The 18,250-nt window shown below is 40.9% G+C and overlaps 1 protein-coding gene across 15 annotated transcripts in view; it reads right to left on the reverse strand.

The window, feature by feature from the left end:
* The window catches only part of BNC2 (basonuclin zinc finger protein 2), a 626,204-nt gene that overhangs the window by 310,657 nt on the left and 297,297 nt on the right, over nucleotides 1–18,250 (reverse strand). Inside the window, exon 1 of one of the 15 annotated variants that reach the window (XM_061630517.1) lies at nucleotides 5,791–5,831. The exons of the other annotated variants lie outside the window; for them this stretch is intronic. The gene's annotated coding sequence lies outside the window, so the exon portion shown is untranslated. Of the gene's footprint in view, nucleotides 1–5,790; nucleotides 5,832–18,250 lie in introns of those variants that run through there. 15 annotated transcript variants of the gene reach the window in all.

Below are 18,250 nucleotides of genomic sequence, written 5' to 3' on the forward strand. Positions count from 1 at the left end.
CCAGCATGGATTTTTCACATTCCGCAATGTTAAATTGAAAATAACCCCCATGCCATTCTGATCCTTCCCATAAGCTCATTTCAAAACAAAATCTTACAAGACTTACTGTCCTGAACTCAGAAACGCTTGCTTAACAACCCTCTCAATTTTCATGGCGATACACAAAACAGTCAGAAAGAGTAGAGAGTTCAAAGTCTAAAGAAAGAGGAAAAGAACCCAGACCCCTTTTGGACTTTTTTCTCTAAGAGTTCTCATAATCTGTTGAAATTAATTAAACATCAACCATGTTCACAGAGGACCTGTAATCCTATTACTGACCTTGTCCCATACTCTGCAGTTTAAAAGCTAAAAAAATGCCTGGCTGATTTTTAATTAATTTAATAGATTTTGCATTGAACTGAATGATAATGTCGGGCATGCTCAGTAAGAACCAACTGTCAGTGTTCTAAAAGCCAGACTCACAGTTGCTTGGCTTGCCTAATCAGAGGTCCACCCCACACCAGACTTTGATTTCACGTGAGACAGTCATGGCTTCCCTCAGAGAATCCTGGGGAGTGTAGTTTGTGAAGGGTGCTGAGAGGAGACTGCTATTCTCCTGACAGAGGTCCAGTGGCCAGAGTGGCTTAACAGTCAGCCATTCTGATTGAAGCTCTCTGAGGGGAACAGGGCGTCTCCTAGCAACTCTCAGCACCCTTCACTAACTACACTTCCCAGGATTCTTTGAGAGAAGCCATGACTGTCCAAAGTGCAATAAAGGTCTGGTGTACATGTGGCCAGGGACAGCTTTGGTTTAAATTTGGGTGGGAGGCTACATGTACCTGCTGTAGAATAAAAAGGTAGGGGAAACCCTCAAAAGCAGTTATTCACAATGTTTTCCTTTTGGAAAGGAAAGGGTTTTCCCCTCTGCCCAGTGTCCACCCATCCAATCTCCTCCCCTCCCCCTCCTCCTCCCCTCACTCCCCCTCCCCCAGGTCAGTGTTGGACTATGACCTGGGAGACCAGGGTTCGAATCCCCAGACAGCCATGAAGTTCACTGGGTGACCTTGGGCTAGTCACTGCCTCTCAGCCTCAGAGGAAGGCAATGGTAAAACTACCTCTGAGAACTGTTTACCATGAAAACCCTATTCATAGGGTCACCATAAGTCAGGATGATCTTGAAGGCAGTCCATTTCCAAACATGATTGCACAGAAATAAATCCCATTGAACTCAAAAAGTATGCAACTGATCAAACCTACCCTCCCTTCTCCTCCCTCCTATCCCCTCCCTCTTGCCACTTCCCTCTTCCTTCCCTTCCAATCCCCTCCTTCCCCCTCCCTTCCCCTCCCCCTCCCCATGGTCAGTTTTACCTATCTTAAGCATGATTGCACGGGAGTAAATACCACTGAACTCAATAAGTATGCAAATGATCAAACCTGCCCTCCCCTCCCCCTTCCTTTGCCCCTCCCCCTCCAATCCCCTCCTTCCCCCTCACCCTCCTTCTGCTCCCCTCTCCCCTCCCTTTCTCCTTCCTTCTCCTCTCCCCTCCCCCTGCACCTCCCCCATGGTCAGTTTTAACTATCCTAACCATGATTACATAGGAGTAAATCCCACGGAAATCAATAAGCATTCAAATGATCAGACCTGCCTTTCCCCTCCTTCCCCTCTCCTCTCCCTTCCTCCTCCCCTCCCCTCCCCTCTTCCTTCTTCCCTGCCCAGCCGTCTCTCCCACCCCCAGGTCAGTTTTACCTATCCTAAGTATGACTGCATGGGAGTAAATCCCACTGAAATCAATAAACATGCAAATGATCAAACCTGTCCTTCTCCTCCCCTCCCTCTCCTTCCTGCTCCCATCCCCCTCCTCCCCTCTGCCCTCCCTCCCCTCCCTCCTCCTCCTCCTCCCCCTCCCCTCCCCTCCCCATCCCTTCTGGTCACTTATCGTAAACATGATTGCAGGAGAGTAAATCCCACTGAACTCAATAAGCATGCAAATGATCAGTCCATTCTCGGCAAGCTTGCACAGGATCCCATTTCTTACTTCCCGGATTAAAAAGCAGAGGAATTCACTAATAGGCAAAAAATCTTGCGGTTTAAGAATGTACCTATAGTCCACAGCTATTTCTATCAAACTTTTAAAAGCAGGGAAATTGGGCAGCTATAGTGAATGCACTAGGAGAACTAGAGACCTGACCTCCTCTCTGAGATATTGTACTGCCCTACAAATTCGTAAAAATGCAGACAATTTGGGTTGGGCTTTCACAGTCCAATCCACTTCCTGTGTAGCTTGGAAGAATTTGGTAACATGTGCCTCTGAGCATATGGTGAGTGGTGGCAACATCTGCAATCAGCCCAAATAATAGAAAGAAGATATGTGCTGATCTTGTTTTAGCAGGAAGGAAGCAACATTACTAAGACAGTTGACACAGTCCAGATAGTCACTTTAAATATGTCTGATTTACTTTGCAATTTTAATGAAGTTTCCTATAGGAAATGATTTTATTTTGCTTTTATTTCTGTGAATATGTGAAGTACAGCAACACTTTGCAAAATTTACACTAAAAAAACTCCAAAAACAATTGTGGAATAATGGCACTGACTATTCTGCAGAATAGTCTCCAACGGACATGAGGAATGTCTCAGTTTGCACAAGATAAAACAGTGGGAGGTGAAATATATCCTAGCAAAATTCTAGGTGTGCTCTATGTTTTTAATTGACCGTGCCCACCTTGCCTTAAATGAAGTGGTTTCAACATAGCAGGTGGAAAACATGCAACTTGGGCAGGCTAAGTTTGTTTTTTCCAACAGCTAGAGCAGCCTTTCCCAACTAGCGGGCCACCAGATGTTGTCGGACCACAATTCCCATCTTTCCTGACCATTGGCAATGCTGGCTGAGGCTGATGGGAGCTGTGTTTCAATAACATCTGGTGGCCCACTAGTTGGGAAAGGCTGAGCTAGAGTCATTCCTGAAGTAGCAACATATTGTAATTTGTCTGATTTTACATTAAACTGCAGATTCAGATTCAACTGTTAATGCACCCAAAATAGAAATAGAACATAACCTCCAATTTGAAACACAAAAGGCTGTCTTCACCATCATATGGCACGGACCAATAAAAAGGCTTTGAAATTAATAAAAATAAATTTGACACAAATTTATGAATGAATCATGAGAGAAATAAAATTTTCTAGATTAGATTCTCTGTAGAAACAATAGTAACACATGAATGAAGCAAAGTAAGAAGAATACCAACAAACATACAAAAATATAATTCTCCATCTTTGGAGATGGCAGGTATTGCCACCACTCACCATATGCTCAGAGGCACATGTTACCAAATTCTTCCAAGCTACACAGAAGGGGATTGGATTGTGAAAGACATTTGCATTTTGACATATTTGTAGGGCAGTACAGTATCTCAGAGAGGAGGTCAGGTCTCCTGCTCCCCTGGTGCATTCACTATAGCTGCCCAATTTCCCTGCTTTTTCAAGTTGGATAGAAATATCTGTGGGCTATAGATACATTCTTAAACCATAAGGTTTTTTGCCTATTAGTGAATATGAATAGGAAAGATACAGAATCTATCCAGCTACTTATGTGAACTACATTTTCCATCTCTACAGTACCGCTTTCCAGTCAAATGACAATGCAGCTGCCAATTTACACAACATCCAGAAGTCTTTTTCTTTTTCAGTGTCCCAGCCAATGATTCTGATGATAGGTAGCTGTAACAATCACCCGCTTGAACATCAAAAGAAGCCTCCTTGGTTTACATAAGAATTCCAATTCATAACATTAGATGGCTGAAGTTTATTTTTGTTTTCTATTTGTTTGGGACACGGCTGTACACCACTACATTTTTGTTACATTTTTGGTGTCTTAACAGTTGTTTATATCTAAGTGGATTGCTTCAGGTTTTTACCTTACTGCTTTATATGTTACATTTTTCTAGTTTGAGGGAAATTAAAAGGTAAACAGAAATAGTCAATGTTTTTTTAGTACTTTTTTTTACACTAATAGGAAGGCAATCAGCTTTTTTCCGCTCACCTGATGTTTCTGTAGAAAAATCATTATGAATGTGGAGAAACTGCCAAATAAAATTGTCCTAGCTGATGACATTAAGTACTAAAAACAACTTTCCACCATCAGAATATTTTATCTGTAGTTTCATCATTGGCCCAACAACTCAGCTATACATATTACAGATAAGTAAACATAGACGTGATATTCACGCATTTGACACTGGTGTAAAAATTGAACTGCCTTGGAGGCCTTAACAAGGCCTGAATAGCTGAATAGGTTTCTATAAGTAAATAAATAAATAAATTTGGGTTTGGATTATAATTATTATTAATAATAATAATGCTTTTTTAGTTAAAACAATGAAGTGCTAGTACTCCTATCTTGACAAAAATGCCATGGGGGCCAGCACAAAATGGTTGCTATGGGGAAAAAAACAATAGGTGAAGTTACTCCATACCAGTGAATACCATCATAAAAAGGCACTGGTTATTATTAATTTATTACCTGTCCCTTCATCCTAAGGTCCCAGGATGTGTTACAACAATTTAAAATACAACATTAAAAACAGTTTAAAATTGTTCATTCGTTTATGGTGTTTCTCCCACCACTCCCCAATATTTATCAACATATGAATTCTGGAAGACCCGATATTTTATAAAGCCAAAGTAACTATCATTTATAAATTACTGAGCTCTTTTTTTATCTTTATTGTTGCTGTCCTCACAACAGTGATTGTAGGGAAAGGGAAGCAAGGCTGCGAAATAATACCTTTCCTAACTTAACCCAGTTATGCCAAGGCCAAATTGCAACTTCATCCCTGGAATTTAACTGCAAGGCTTTATCTATTGGACCATATCTCAAAGCTCTAGTCACTTGTGAGACCCTGAATGAGGAGCAAAATACACATTATACAACATCTGTGTATAAAAGGCCTGGATGAAGAAAGGATGGCTTGCATCCAAGAAATTCCTAGCCCATTCCCTGCCACTCACTTTCCTCCTGAAACTTCTCTCCCAGCTATTTTTGTTTCCACCAATATTCTGGATCCTTCTTTACTTTGCAAACACTGGGGTTGGAAGTTTCTATGTGCCAGTGCCTGTAGTATCTGTTGCACATGCTAGCTACTACATACAGTCATCCAGAGACTAGCTACTATGTCATTCAGACTTCTCAAAATGTAGGTCTGTTAAACCCAAACCATTGTTTTTTAGAGGGATGGTTATGTTCATCTATCTGAAGCTATTTTCACACGCAAATATATTTTATATGCATTAAACATGACCATTTTGGTATTCCACCATTCATTGAATTTACTTATTTATCCTAAAATTGACAAGCAAAACCCCAGTCAGAATAACAGCTGGAAAAGCCCCCCCCCTTCCAAAAACTGCCAGCAGTTAGTTCCATTACTGGATTAATTTGAAAAACACAGAGAGAGTATGACTAGTTAGAAAGTTCTCTCTGACCACACCAGCCTGAACATACTAGCCTGGGGGACACAGAACCTTTTTATGAATGTAGTTACTGGTGGCTGTTCTGTCAAGCTGAAGCTCTACAGCTTCCAGTAGCGCTTATACAACTGCTGTTGGGAGATGGCTCAGAGGAGATAAGAGAAAATGAAAGTAACAGTTGAGGAGGCACATACATCAGACTTAGCAAATCAGAGGAAGCCTAAAAAGGAAATATTCCAGAGTTTAGAAAGTGCAACCTTGCTGAAAATACAATGAGGGAAAACAAGAAAATACCTGAAATATAAAGCCACACAAAAGTGACTCGATATAGGGCTGCTTACCTTTGTCAGCACCAAACCACCTGACTGTCAAATGTGCAAATGCAATGCCAACTCTTTCAGAAATGTCTAAAAATAAGGGAGATGATATGTAGGAGTATTAGTAGTCTAGGACAGGAGTGGGCACAGACTTCAGGCTTGCGAGAACTACTTTGGATTTTTTATTAGAACCCCAAGATCTACCAACCAGAACCTGGTGCAAAAGATTTGAAGTTATAATTAAGGAACAGAGGGCTGAGCAAATCCTGAGCCTAGGAATTTGTTCTCAGTATCAGAAAAGAACTGGGCTCACAGTCCTTTCACAGATACCCACTCCTGGTGAGGTTTCTTCATTTCAGCAGCCTAAATATAGGTAGGGAAAGTCATTTCGTTGTTGCCATTGTTTTATTGTTGTAAACCGCCCAGAGAACTTTGGCTCTGGGGCAGTATATAAATGCAATAAATAAATAAAGAATTGGGAATCAGAAATCATTCCCTATCTATTGCAAATCACCCAGAGATTTTCCTGCAGATCCTGATCTATCTTCTGCCCACCCCTGCTCTAGGATTTACAACAGTAATTTGTTCAGTAACAAGTAATAGTAAAAAAAAATTAAAAAATATATTTGGTGATCCTAAAGAGTCAAGGCTGATGCACAAATACTTGTTCCTGATGGAACTTCAGTTACAGTAAAAAACAACTCATTTTTGGCAGCTGCTTTTAAAACACATAGCACACTGGCAGCATAATAAATCAACAGCAGATTATCTGTAGCATGTATGTTACACTGTTTAACTCTATAGACTTTGTGTAATTTGTCTGTGTAGATTATGTACACACAGTAACATTGAATAAAATTACGATAGGGTGCTTATTTGAAAGAGACACCACAAAATCAATCAGTACCGTGCACTCATATTACCTAACTTCAAACACAACAATTCTCATTGAAGGCAACTTACAACTTTAGCTGCAAGTGACCAAGAGCTGAATAACTGACGTTTAAGTTTACACAAAGCAGAGGTAGTGGTAAAACTGTAAAGAGATCCTTAGCACAAATAGAGTTCATATGTCAGGGAGAAGGCTAGGCCAGAATTGTTTTCCAAACCTATTATGCATCTATCTATTTATCTCTAGAGGACCATTCAATCATGTAATCTCCCACCTGCAATATGACGTGGTACAGTCCAAGAACTGTATTACCCTTTCAACTGCAGTTTCTATGAATGATACCTGAATAATATGACATCAGGAGATGTACATTTCGATAGCCCTTAATCTTGAAGTTGTTTAACTAAGAAGTTGTCTGAGGTTTTATCAGGTGTAGTACAAGGAGAAAGTATTTTTTACTAAAAACATGAATGTTGGGCTACCTGTGACATAAGGAGGCTTAAGATAACCTTACCACCACCACTCACACATGCACAGAAACCTTCCATGTGAGAGAGGATTCTATGCCAATCATCACATCAGGAAGTATATATCAGCAGGGCCAGCATCAGACTGCAGCAGGCCTCTATCCCTCGATGCGTGCACAGTTAAATACACCTGGTCATGCCACCTCTTGTGTCATTGCATCAGTATGCATGCCTGCCATCACCCAAGATGGCAGTGTGGGCATGCTGATGCCCCCCCCATGTTGGGTGATGGGAGGCATGCACACCTAGCACGCTGATGCGGCAACACAAGAGGTGGCATGACTAGTCATATTTAAGCACACACCAGCTGTGTTGGGGTGGATGTTGCCTGGGTGAGTGGAGATCCTGTTCTGCGATCTGCACCACCATCCAGTAGCAATTGGCAAACACACTCTGCAACCTTGTGATCATGCCCCGTGACCTGATGCTGACAGGGATCAGAGAGAGGGAGCTCTACCCTCCCAGTCCCAGCCACAGGGGCCCTCAGTCAGCTGCAGGGGCCCTCAACCAGTGCCCAACCTGGCCACCCGCTGGCACCGGGCCAGTATGTCAGCCCCCATTTCATATGCATCAAATACAAGGATTGGCAGTGTGTGTGATTGCCAGCTGTAGCAGCAGTGGTGATGGAAATATGTTGGAGGCAGTGTTCTCTAAAGCCTCATATAGTCAGTGAGCACATATTAGCCAAAGGGGAAGACAATGAAAGGAACAGCAGGTAGAAGTGCATGAGACTCTGTGCTAAGTAACAGAGGAGGATATGCATTCCATAGCCTAATGTGTATTCTACAGGGTTATATGCAGCAAAAAGGGCTAACATAATGCAGTGTTGCATGAAAGGGACTATAGACAACAAGGAAATGCTTAACTTCCACATGGCAAGATTGCTAATGGAATTCTGGGCCTATGATGATTACAGCCAAACTTCAACCAGCAGCTTGTCCACATCATCAACCTACAACAAATGGAACTGATCTAATAAATATGGACCAGATAGTATCCTGGAACCTCTTCTGGAATTCCCATGGATTGCCCAATTGTGGTGCCCAATTCTGTGTGAATCTCAGCAATTTTATTCTCACTTTACAAAACTGTCACAGTAGGTTGCTAAGGAATCCATGGCTACCCCTAGTTGGGCAGATGTAATCAGCTTATTCAACACTTAAAACACCTCTGCTGGAAAATTACCTGATAACACGATGATAGAAAAGAATGCTTTCTTCACTGTCACCACTGCCACTTGCTAGGCACAACAATGTGCTCTTGTCCATGCCCAGTCAATTTCACATTGTTATTTGTGCTATTTGCGTTCTATTAACCACCCGTCCTGTTTCATCATACGCAACTCCCCAGTGTATGATGGAGCCCTGCATGCTCAATAGGTGCAGCAAGAACGCTCTGGAGCAATCAATGGTCCTGTGCTTCTTGCCATTCAATGAGAGCAGGGCCTCAACTACAGCACCAGCCGGGAACATTCAGGAATCCTTCTGATTTCATTAGTCTCTAGGGCTGACTGCCTCAATAGGTCCTCTTCCCCTGCCAAGGGCTACTGCCAACCCAAACCTTCTCAGGTAATGGTCTATCCATAGCAGTGGACTCACTACAATTTGATGGTGCGATACACTGGTTTGCAACCAAGAATCTTTTGCATACAAAACTAAAACACTGTGGATGAGGGGCTGAGTATGATGTTCAGTCCATGCAGGATTGGAGGTGCACTAGTTTTTGCACAGACATGCATGTCTTAGTCACTTTATACTTAAAACACCATGCATCCTGGTACCAGTTATTAGTATTAAAATGTAGCATTTATTAGCACTTTATAGCATTCAAAGCACTTCCCCACATTAACTTGTTGAAATCCTTGCACAAATAGTGTAAGATAAGATTTCCATACTGCAGACTTTAGGCAGTAGCTGAGACTGAGACAGGGGCATGCCTAAAATGAGTTTATAACATAGATTTCAGCTAGGGAGCCTCTATTATTACACAAGCTGCTAGAACAGTGAGAGCTCCAAATGGCACTAATTTAAGCATGATGCTCTCTTATGTCACTTAATGTAACCCACCAACAACCATCAACAAGCTAATGCAATATAGCCCATACATAAAAGAAACACTGGATGTCCAGATAGCCAGACAGATTAGCATTCCTATCTGAAGATGCATATCCCTGAACACTTTCTTCTTTTGAACACTTCTCAATCGCTACAAAGAGAGTTTCTCCCCAACAATCTGTGTATGTGTGTATTATATACAAGGTTTTTTCAACAATTATTTAAAAAAATTAAGCCTTGCAAGGCCACTAATTCTAAACTATGCACTTGATAAACCAACATACCCATGTGAAATTACAAGTACATAAAAGTGTTTAATGTCTACAACCAAGCTTTCAATCCCTTTGTACCCATAAATCATTGCTTTCCCAGTATGCCAGGTAGAAGATAATATTTTCAAGAGATTTCTTTACTCCCAAAATCCTGCTCTGTGGAGCTATTGCAATTTCAAACAATATTACTGTTATTATTTACCATTTCTAGAATACTATCTAGTGTACAAAGTATTTTATCCTTCTTATCCAATTAGTTCTCATTACAGAATTATTCCAAAGCAAGAAAAAATGACAAATTCTGTTTTTTGCCAAAGGCCAAAGGCCTTCATAGAGGAGCAAGGATACAACCTTTTGTGATCTAATTTCTTGCACCCCTCCCCCACACCAAAATAGTAAATTGATCCATTAATGGACGTTGACAAATATTCATTCTGTGCAGGTGATCCAGAGGAAGCATAGCACAATGCAAAAAGAAAGTAAAGCCAAAAACATCTCTAGTTAACTACAGTTTCCCATTAAGTTGGAACTGGAAAACTATGCTTAATAGCTTTGGAACACGCCAAGATATGAAGACATGTTTTGAAGTTGGCTTCACATCCTGGCTTATTCCAAAGTTGTTAACCACAGTTTCTCAATTCAGATATAATGGGAAACTGTAGTTAATACTTCATGGCTCACACAACAGGAGGAAAGGAAGTGGCTGCTTACAGAGCCACAAGGCTTGTTAATTTTTCAGTTTATTGAGTCATGTATGGTTGTCCAAACACAGACTCTAATTACACACCATACGTATATACACACCATATATTTAAATCACATTTAAAGCACATGACTCCCCCCTCCCAAGAATCCTGGGAACCATAGTTTGTTAAGGGTGCTGAGAAGTATAACTCTGTGAGGGTTAAATTACAGTTCCCAGGAGTCTTTTGGGGGTAGTCGTGTGCTTTAAATTTGCTTTAAATATATGATGTGTGCACAGCCTATGAAGGAAAAGAACAACTCCAGAAGAATCCTAAGAATTGTTTCATATATTATAGATAAACTAGGTATTTGAACACATGGTATACAGTCAAGTTTGAAAGAGGCAAAATGCTGTCTCTACTCTAAATCAATACAGCTCCCACTTCAAGTCTGATTATATGCATACGTTTTTTGAACAAAACATGCTGCTTTTCCATACAGTGATATTCTACAGCCCCATCTCTGAAATACCACTCTACAAGAAGTCACTGCTCCATAAATGTGTTCCATTTACTGTATCTGTTTCACTTCTATGCACAAGCTAATATAATTCTTTTTTTTTGTCTTCCTAAAATGCACACAGGCTGCTAGACACATGTGCATGGCAAATGGAATCTGAACTTAGCTTAACAGCCTCATTTATTCCTGATGGTTTAAATTATTTCATCACAATTAATGACACCCCCTCAGCTTCCTGTGCAGTGCTGCCAGATGTTCAGAGACCACAAAGCCACTTGCTTCTTTGACGGCTAGTGACAAGTTGTCCTCTGAAGGACATTCCCTAGGTGCTGGTGCCGGATGACACCTCCATTGCTTAGCACCTCTCTCTACTTCCCTCAGTTGCAACGGTGAGAGGTGTAGGAAGGCATGAGAAACCAGAATTGCTTTACTGGGGGCATATTTTGTGAAGTGTTTTGAATCTGAAGCAGCTTGCTTCTAGCAATAGGAGTTTCAGACTTTTTGGAGAAAGTAGTGAAACAGCTGGCGTTGACCTTCAAACACTCTTAGGTTCAATCACAGCAGTCTCTGAGGGTTTTTTTTTAAAAAGACAAATAGGAAAATTCACTTTCCCTGACTGTTCATCCTCAAATCACATAGACCCCACCTGCACAAGCATGGTCAGGTTTCGAATTTGGTGTGACGTCAACAGTTCACTACTCCAGCACACAAACCCTGATTGACCAAACTAGATTTATACTCGAGGGGATTTAAAAATGTGCTGTGATGATCTGTTGGGGCTGTGACTGGCAGAAACAGCCCCATGTGTTTTTTTGGATTCCTCATATGAAGTTAGGGCAGGCAGAAAACATTTTGGTGCCTGAGGCAACAATTCCAAATGGCATTCTCAACAGTAGTAGTAGTACTAACTGACAATTTGCTGCATTATAATAGCACCCAACATCTGCTGTCTGAAGTAGCCACCTCATTCTGCCTAATGAAAAGGTATGCCCATTACACAGCCTTTAAGACCCATGAGCAGAATGCTTTGTTGTCCCTTTTACTGTTTCTCTTTTTTCCTTCCATCTCGTTTTTTGCTGTATACACTGCGTGCTCACACAGTGTATTTGAAAATATGTGAGCTTCTTCTTTCAAGGCACATGAGAGAGTTGTGGTGCATTATCGCAATGTGTTTGTGATTACAGCAAAAGAGAACAGGGCAAATGATGTGGCAGTCCAATAAACACTGGAGAAACTGAGGACAATCCCATCAGCTGTTGTGAGTACATACAGCAGATGTTCCAATGATTCTTTTTAAAAACGCTAAACTTGACCAGGGAATAAAAGACAGATCAGTTAGCAAAAACTTAAGTATAAAGATATAAAGGCCAGCCTGTTGAACAGGCTGAGAAGAAGAATGTGTTTTTTTTAATAAAGCTATTTTAAAAGGGAACATTTGTAGGGACAGACACATCAGTATAAACCAGCCACCCTCAAAAGTTTCTCTATTTGCTTCTGATTCAGCGTGTGGCCATTTCTTATTGTTATTATAAGCCACTTTAAAAACAGCTCACTCTCTCTTTCAAATCCCTTAAAATAATCATCTAGGGAACAAGGGAATTTTTTAACCTGTTGAAGTCTATACCTTCCCAATCTTTTAAAATGTCTAACATGTTTTTCTGTAAGGGGCGTTGGTGGTGCTCTTTTAGAATTTAGTCGGTCACTACAATTACTTTACCAGAAGATCCCACAAAAAAGACATGCTACATTTTCAAGAGTCTGAGGTGTTCCTATAAGTCTGACAGCCACAGGAACCAAGTTACACCATTTTCCTCACCACTATATATTTAAAATAAATAAAACATACAGCATTAGCTAGATGCAAATAATTAAAACAACATATTCTTAAGGCCACTGGAGATTTATGGAGAGTCATTATTGACTTCAGTCCATTGTCGCTCAGAAAAGCTTTATCTGTTGGATAGAGGGAGCATGGGTGGTAGTGATGTGGGCGGAGGGAGAAAAGTAGAGAAGGAGCTTGAGTAAACTTTAAACTCTCATGTAGGGATGTATTGCTTGTGGGTCCCTGGCAGATGTGGAAAGGAGATGAAATGGGCAAGGGAGAATCAAATATCCCATCGCAGCAGGTTTGCTGAAGAGAAAGAGCACAGCAAAGATCTCACATCTGGCAATCATTTGTCAATAACTGGAAAGAGAGCGGCAGGAAACTTTTGGCTCTTGTGGAAGATGAAAAGAAAAAAACCATGTGTCTCACATGCACTGCACTGGTACGATAACTACTACATTTATTGCCCTTCTGCTTTTTTATTTTAATAATTATCTTCAGACATACCCTACTCTCTCTCTCTCTCCCCCTGTGAGTGTGTGTGTGTTTGAAAATGTAGTCACTAGACTTGTTAAAGTTGGTGAGTGTGTGCACTGGCCTCTCTCCCCTCCCTGTTCCACACTTCCAAATAAACCCCAGGGCCAACGTTAGAAAATCAAAATCATTCAAGCATAGACAGCCTGGTACTTTGCATTGGGAAACTTTTAAAAGAGTTTTAAAACAGTTTAAAAGAGCAGCTTTTAAACTGACTGAGGGGGGAAACCCGACAGGAGCTGAGAAAGGTCCGGTTCGGAATAAACCTCCCCCCTGGGATAAAAACCAAAGAAATGATGAAATTTTAAAAGGGGTAGGCCTAGAAGTAGGCATTGTGAGAGCAGGGGCACAGGACATAAATTCAGAAGAGCAAAATTACCACAGGCCAAACCACAAGTGCCAAAGACACTTGAAGAGAGACACTGCTTACAAGTGCCTGTACGCTAATGCTAGGAGCCTCCGAACCAAGATGGGAGAACTGGAGTGCTTGGTCTTAGAGAAGAGCATTGATATAGTGAGCATAACCGAGACCTGGTGGAATGGAGAAAACCAGTGGGATACGGTTATCCCTGGATATAAACTACATCGGAAGGACAGGGAAGGACGTATTGGTGGCAGAGTCGCTCTATACGTGAAAGAAGGCATTGAATCCAGCAAGCTCGAAACCCCAAAAGAGGCAGAATCCTCCACAGAATCGTTGTGGGTGGTGATACCGTGCCCCAGGAGGGACTTAATACTGGGAACGATCTATCATCCCCCTGATCAAAATGCTCAGGGAGACCTTGAGATGAGATATGAAATTGAGGAAGCATCCAAACTAGGAAATGTGGTAGTAATGGGTGACTTCAACTACCCGGACATAGACTGGCCGCATATGTGTTCCAGTCATGACAAAGAAGCAAAGTTTCTAGATATTCTAAATGACTATTCCCTAGACCAGTTGGTCATGGAACCGACCAGAGGGACGGCAACCCTGGACTTAATCCTCAGTGGGGACCGGGACCTGGTGCGAGATGTAAGTGTTGTTGAACCGATTGGGAGCAGTGACCACAGTGCTATTAAATTAAACATACATGTAACTGGCCAATTGCCAAGAAAATCCAACACGGTCACATTTGACTTCAAAAGAGGAAACTTCACAAAAATGAGGGGATTGGTAAAAAGAAAGCTGAAAAACAAAGTCCAGAGGGTCACATCACTCGAAAATGCTTGGAAGTTGTTTAAAAACACTATATTAGAAGCTCAACTGGAGTGCATACCGCAGATCAGAAAAGGTACCGCCAGGGCCAAGAAGATGCCAGCATGGTTAACGAGCAAAGTCAAGGAAGCTCTTAGAGGCAAAAAGTCTTCCTTCAGAAAATGGAAGTCTTGTCCGAATGAAGAAAATAAAAAAGAACACAAGCTCTGGCAAAAGAAATGCAAGAAGACAATAAGGGATGCTAAAAAAGAATTTGAGGAGCACATTGCTAAGAACATAAAAACCAACAACAAAAAATTCTATAAATACATTCAAAGCAGGAGACCATCTAGGGAGACAATTGGACCCTTGGATGATAAGGGAGTCAAAGGTGTACTAAAGAACGATAAGGAGATTGCAGAGAAGCTAAATGAATTCTTTGCATCTGTCTTCACAGTGGAAGATATAGGGCAGATCCCTGAACCTGAACTAACATTTGCAGGAAGGGATTCTGAGGAACTAAGACAAATAGTGGTAACGAGAGAGGAAGTTCTAAGCTTAATGGACAATATAAAAACTGACAAATCACCGGGCCCGGATGGCATCCACCCGAGAGTTCTCAAAGAACTCAAAGGTGAAATTGCTGATCTGCTAACTAAAATATGTAACTTGTCCCTCGGGTCCTCCTCCGTGCCTGAGGACTGGAAAGTGGCAAATGTAACACCAATCTTCAAAAAGGGATCCAGAGGGGATCCCGGAAATTACAGGCCAGTTAGCTTAACTTCTGTCCCTGGAAAACTGGTAGAAAGTATTATTAAAGCTAGATTAACCAAGCACATAGAAGAACAAGCCTTGCTGAAGCAGAGCCAGCATGGCTTCTGCAAGGGAAGTCCTGTCTCAGTAACCTATTAGAATTCTTTGAGAGTGTCAACAAGCATATAGATAGAGGTGATCCAGTGGACATAGTGTACTTAGACTTTCAAAAAGCGTTTGACAAGGTACCTCACCAAAGGCTTCTGAGGAAGCTCAGCAGTCATGGAATAAGAGGAGAGGTTCTCTTGTGGATAAAGAATTGGTTAAGAAGCAGAAAGCAGAGAGTAGGAATAAACGGACAGTTCTCCCAATGGAGGGCTGTAGAAAGTGGAGTCCCTCAAGGATCGGTATTGGGACCTGTACTTTTCAACTTGTTCATTAATGACCTAGAATTAGGAGTGAGCAGTGAAGTGGCCAAGTTTGCTGACGACACTAAATTGTTCAGGGTTGTTAAAACAAAAAGGGATTGCGAAGAGCTCCAAAAAGACCTCTCCAAACTGAGTGAATGGCCGGAAAAATGGCAAATGCAATTCAATATAAACAAGTGTAAAATTATGCATATTGCAGCAAAAAATCTTAATTTCAAATATACGCTCATGGGGTCTGAACTGGCGGTGACCGACCAGGAGAGAGACCTCGGGGTTGTAGTGGACAGCACGATGAAAATGTTGACCCAGTGTGCGGCAGCTGTGAAAAAGGCAAATTCCATGCTAGCGATAATTAGGAAAGGTATTGAAAATAAAACAGCCGATATCATAATGCCATTGTATAAATCTATGGTGCGGCCGCATTTGGAATACTGTGTACAGTTCTGGTCGCCTCATCTCAAAAAGGATATTCTAGAGTTGGAAAAGGTTCAGAAGAGGGCAACCAGAATGATCAAGGGGATGGAGCGACTCCCTTACGAGGAAAGGTTGCAGCATTTGGGGCTTTTTAGTTTAGAGAAAAGGCGGGTCAGAGGAGACATGATAGAAGTGTATAAAATTATGCATGGCATTGAGAAAGTGGATAGAGAAAAGTTCTTCTCCCTCTCTCATAATACTAGAACTCGTGGACATTCAAAGAAGCTGAATGTTGGAAGATTCAGGACAGACAAAAGGAAGTACTTCTTTACTCAGCGCATAGTTAAACTATGGAATTTGCTCCCACAAGATGCAGTAATGGCCACCAGCTTGGATGGCTTTAAAAGAAGATTAGACAAATTCATGGAGGACAGGGCTATCAATGGCTACTAGCCGTGATGGCTGTGCTCTGCCACCCTAGTCAGAGGCAGCATGCTTCTGAAAACCAGTTGCCGGAAGCCTCAGGAGGGGAGAGTGTTCTTGCACTCGGGTCCTGCTTGCGGGCTTCCCCCAGGCACCTGGTTGGCCACTGTGAGAACAGGATGCTGGACTAGATGGGCCACTGGCCTGATCCAGCAGGCTCTTCTTATGTTCTTATGTTCTTAAACTTGTGGTTCAAGCAATAAACAGAATTAAAATGAAAGACACCACAGTAACTAAGACAGTAATCTTCTGGATAATTTCCAAACATCAAAATGGGGGAGAGGAGTGGTAGTAAAGAGAAAGTGACATGGTTCGGAATACAATACTATTGGAAAGTGTTCTGGAATACAGCGCTACTAACCTTTATGGATCGATGCCCTATACATTACAGAGCCAGTGTTTAATCGCTAAGCTATTTACTATTTTTAGGAAAAGAGGGACACTCCCCCCAATTGCTGTTTATGAAAGGAGGGATATGAAGAATGGTCCCTACCTCTGAACAACTAAGATTAGGTCCATCTATTTTGTGTGTGTATGTGTTCATAAAAAGAAAGATCTTCCCTTCAGAACTATAGGGCAAACAGTATATGGATGATAGCATATCTTTCTTGACTTCCAGTGTTATATATAAAACCCTGCAAAAGAATTTACCTTTTTTTAAAAAATAAACACAGAATGGCTTAGAGCTCTATCACTTTTGACAAGGTGGTGGGTTTTTAAAACAAAATGCACAAAATAATGACATGGATGGTTCAAACAATCTTAGCAGAAATAGTTTTTGTGGCTTATTCTGTGTTTATTGTTGAATAAACTGGCAAACTCACCATAGCAGGTTACATTATTTTTAACTCATATAAGAGTGTATTTCCCAAACAATTACTTACAATGAAGACTACAGAGCAGCCAAAATTGTTTAATAATTACAGGAAGTACGGTATCTCATTTAAGTTTTATGGATATTTATATTTGCACCTCAGTATATCTAAATGGGAAAAATCACAGGATGGTGATTTAGAAACAACACAATTTATTTCAGATAGACTAGTGCTGGATCACCTCTTTCTTTCTAGCACCACAGATTCCTGTGATGGCATCCATCAAGTTTAACCAGAATATAAAATTATTAACTAAACAAGTGACTGTGGGCTAATTACAGGACTCTAAATGTAAGCAATATGCAGCAAAGTGCAACAAGTAGGAAAATGTTTTATGACCAGAACTTGGTGCTAAATGTAGTCCTTTATCTACATTTTTAAATTACTTTTCTACCGAGAATGCAAAATTTCAAGTATCTAAATGAAAACATACTTTCCTTGTTCCTCTTCTTTTTTTGATGACGTGCGTGAAAAACAGGGGAGCAAAACTATTTGGAAATATGGATAAAATTAAATGTTTAACTGTATGTAATTGCAAATCATACCAGATTCCCATTTGGAATACATATGTCCTTTACAGAGCCATGAAATCAACAGCCCTAAATTTAATCCGATTACATCCAATAATCAAGGAAGTAATTCTGACTGAACACTGAAAACTGAAGAAATGGAATACATGTGTGAGCATACACAGAGCATGCAGAAAAATCCTAGAACAATGAGGGTCATTTTATACATTACACAGAGAAAAACCCAGATTTCTTACTGAGTATACTCAACAGGGAGATGCAGCGAATTACAGCGGCCTCCCTGATAGATGTACTTTGAGTCATGTGCTTGCAAATGTATGTTTTCTGCATTCACATTATACATTTTTAGATGCATATTTAAAATATTTTATGTCTACACCATGAAAAAATGTAAAAGTATGAAGTGAGCATGTGACTAGTGCCACACAAGCGATAGTAACACATTCACCATTACTGTACATACATTGTCTGGATCCAGAACTGCAGTTACCATTAACTATGAAACCATGGTTTGAAA

This window comes from Rhineura floridana, chromosome 1 (genome assembly GCF_030035675.1).
Source record: "Rhineura floridana isolate rRhiFlo1 chromosome 1, rRhiFlo1.hap2, whole genome shotgun sequence".
Classification (NCBI taxonomy): domain Eukaryota; kingdom Metazoa; phylum Chordata; class Lepidosauria; order Squamata; family Rhineuridae; genus Rhineura; species Rhineura floridana.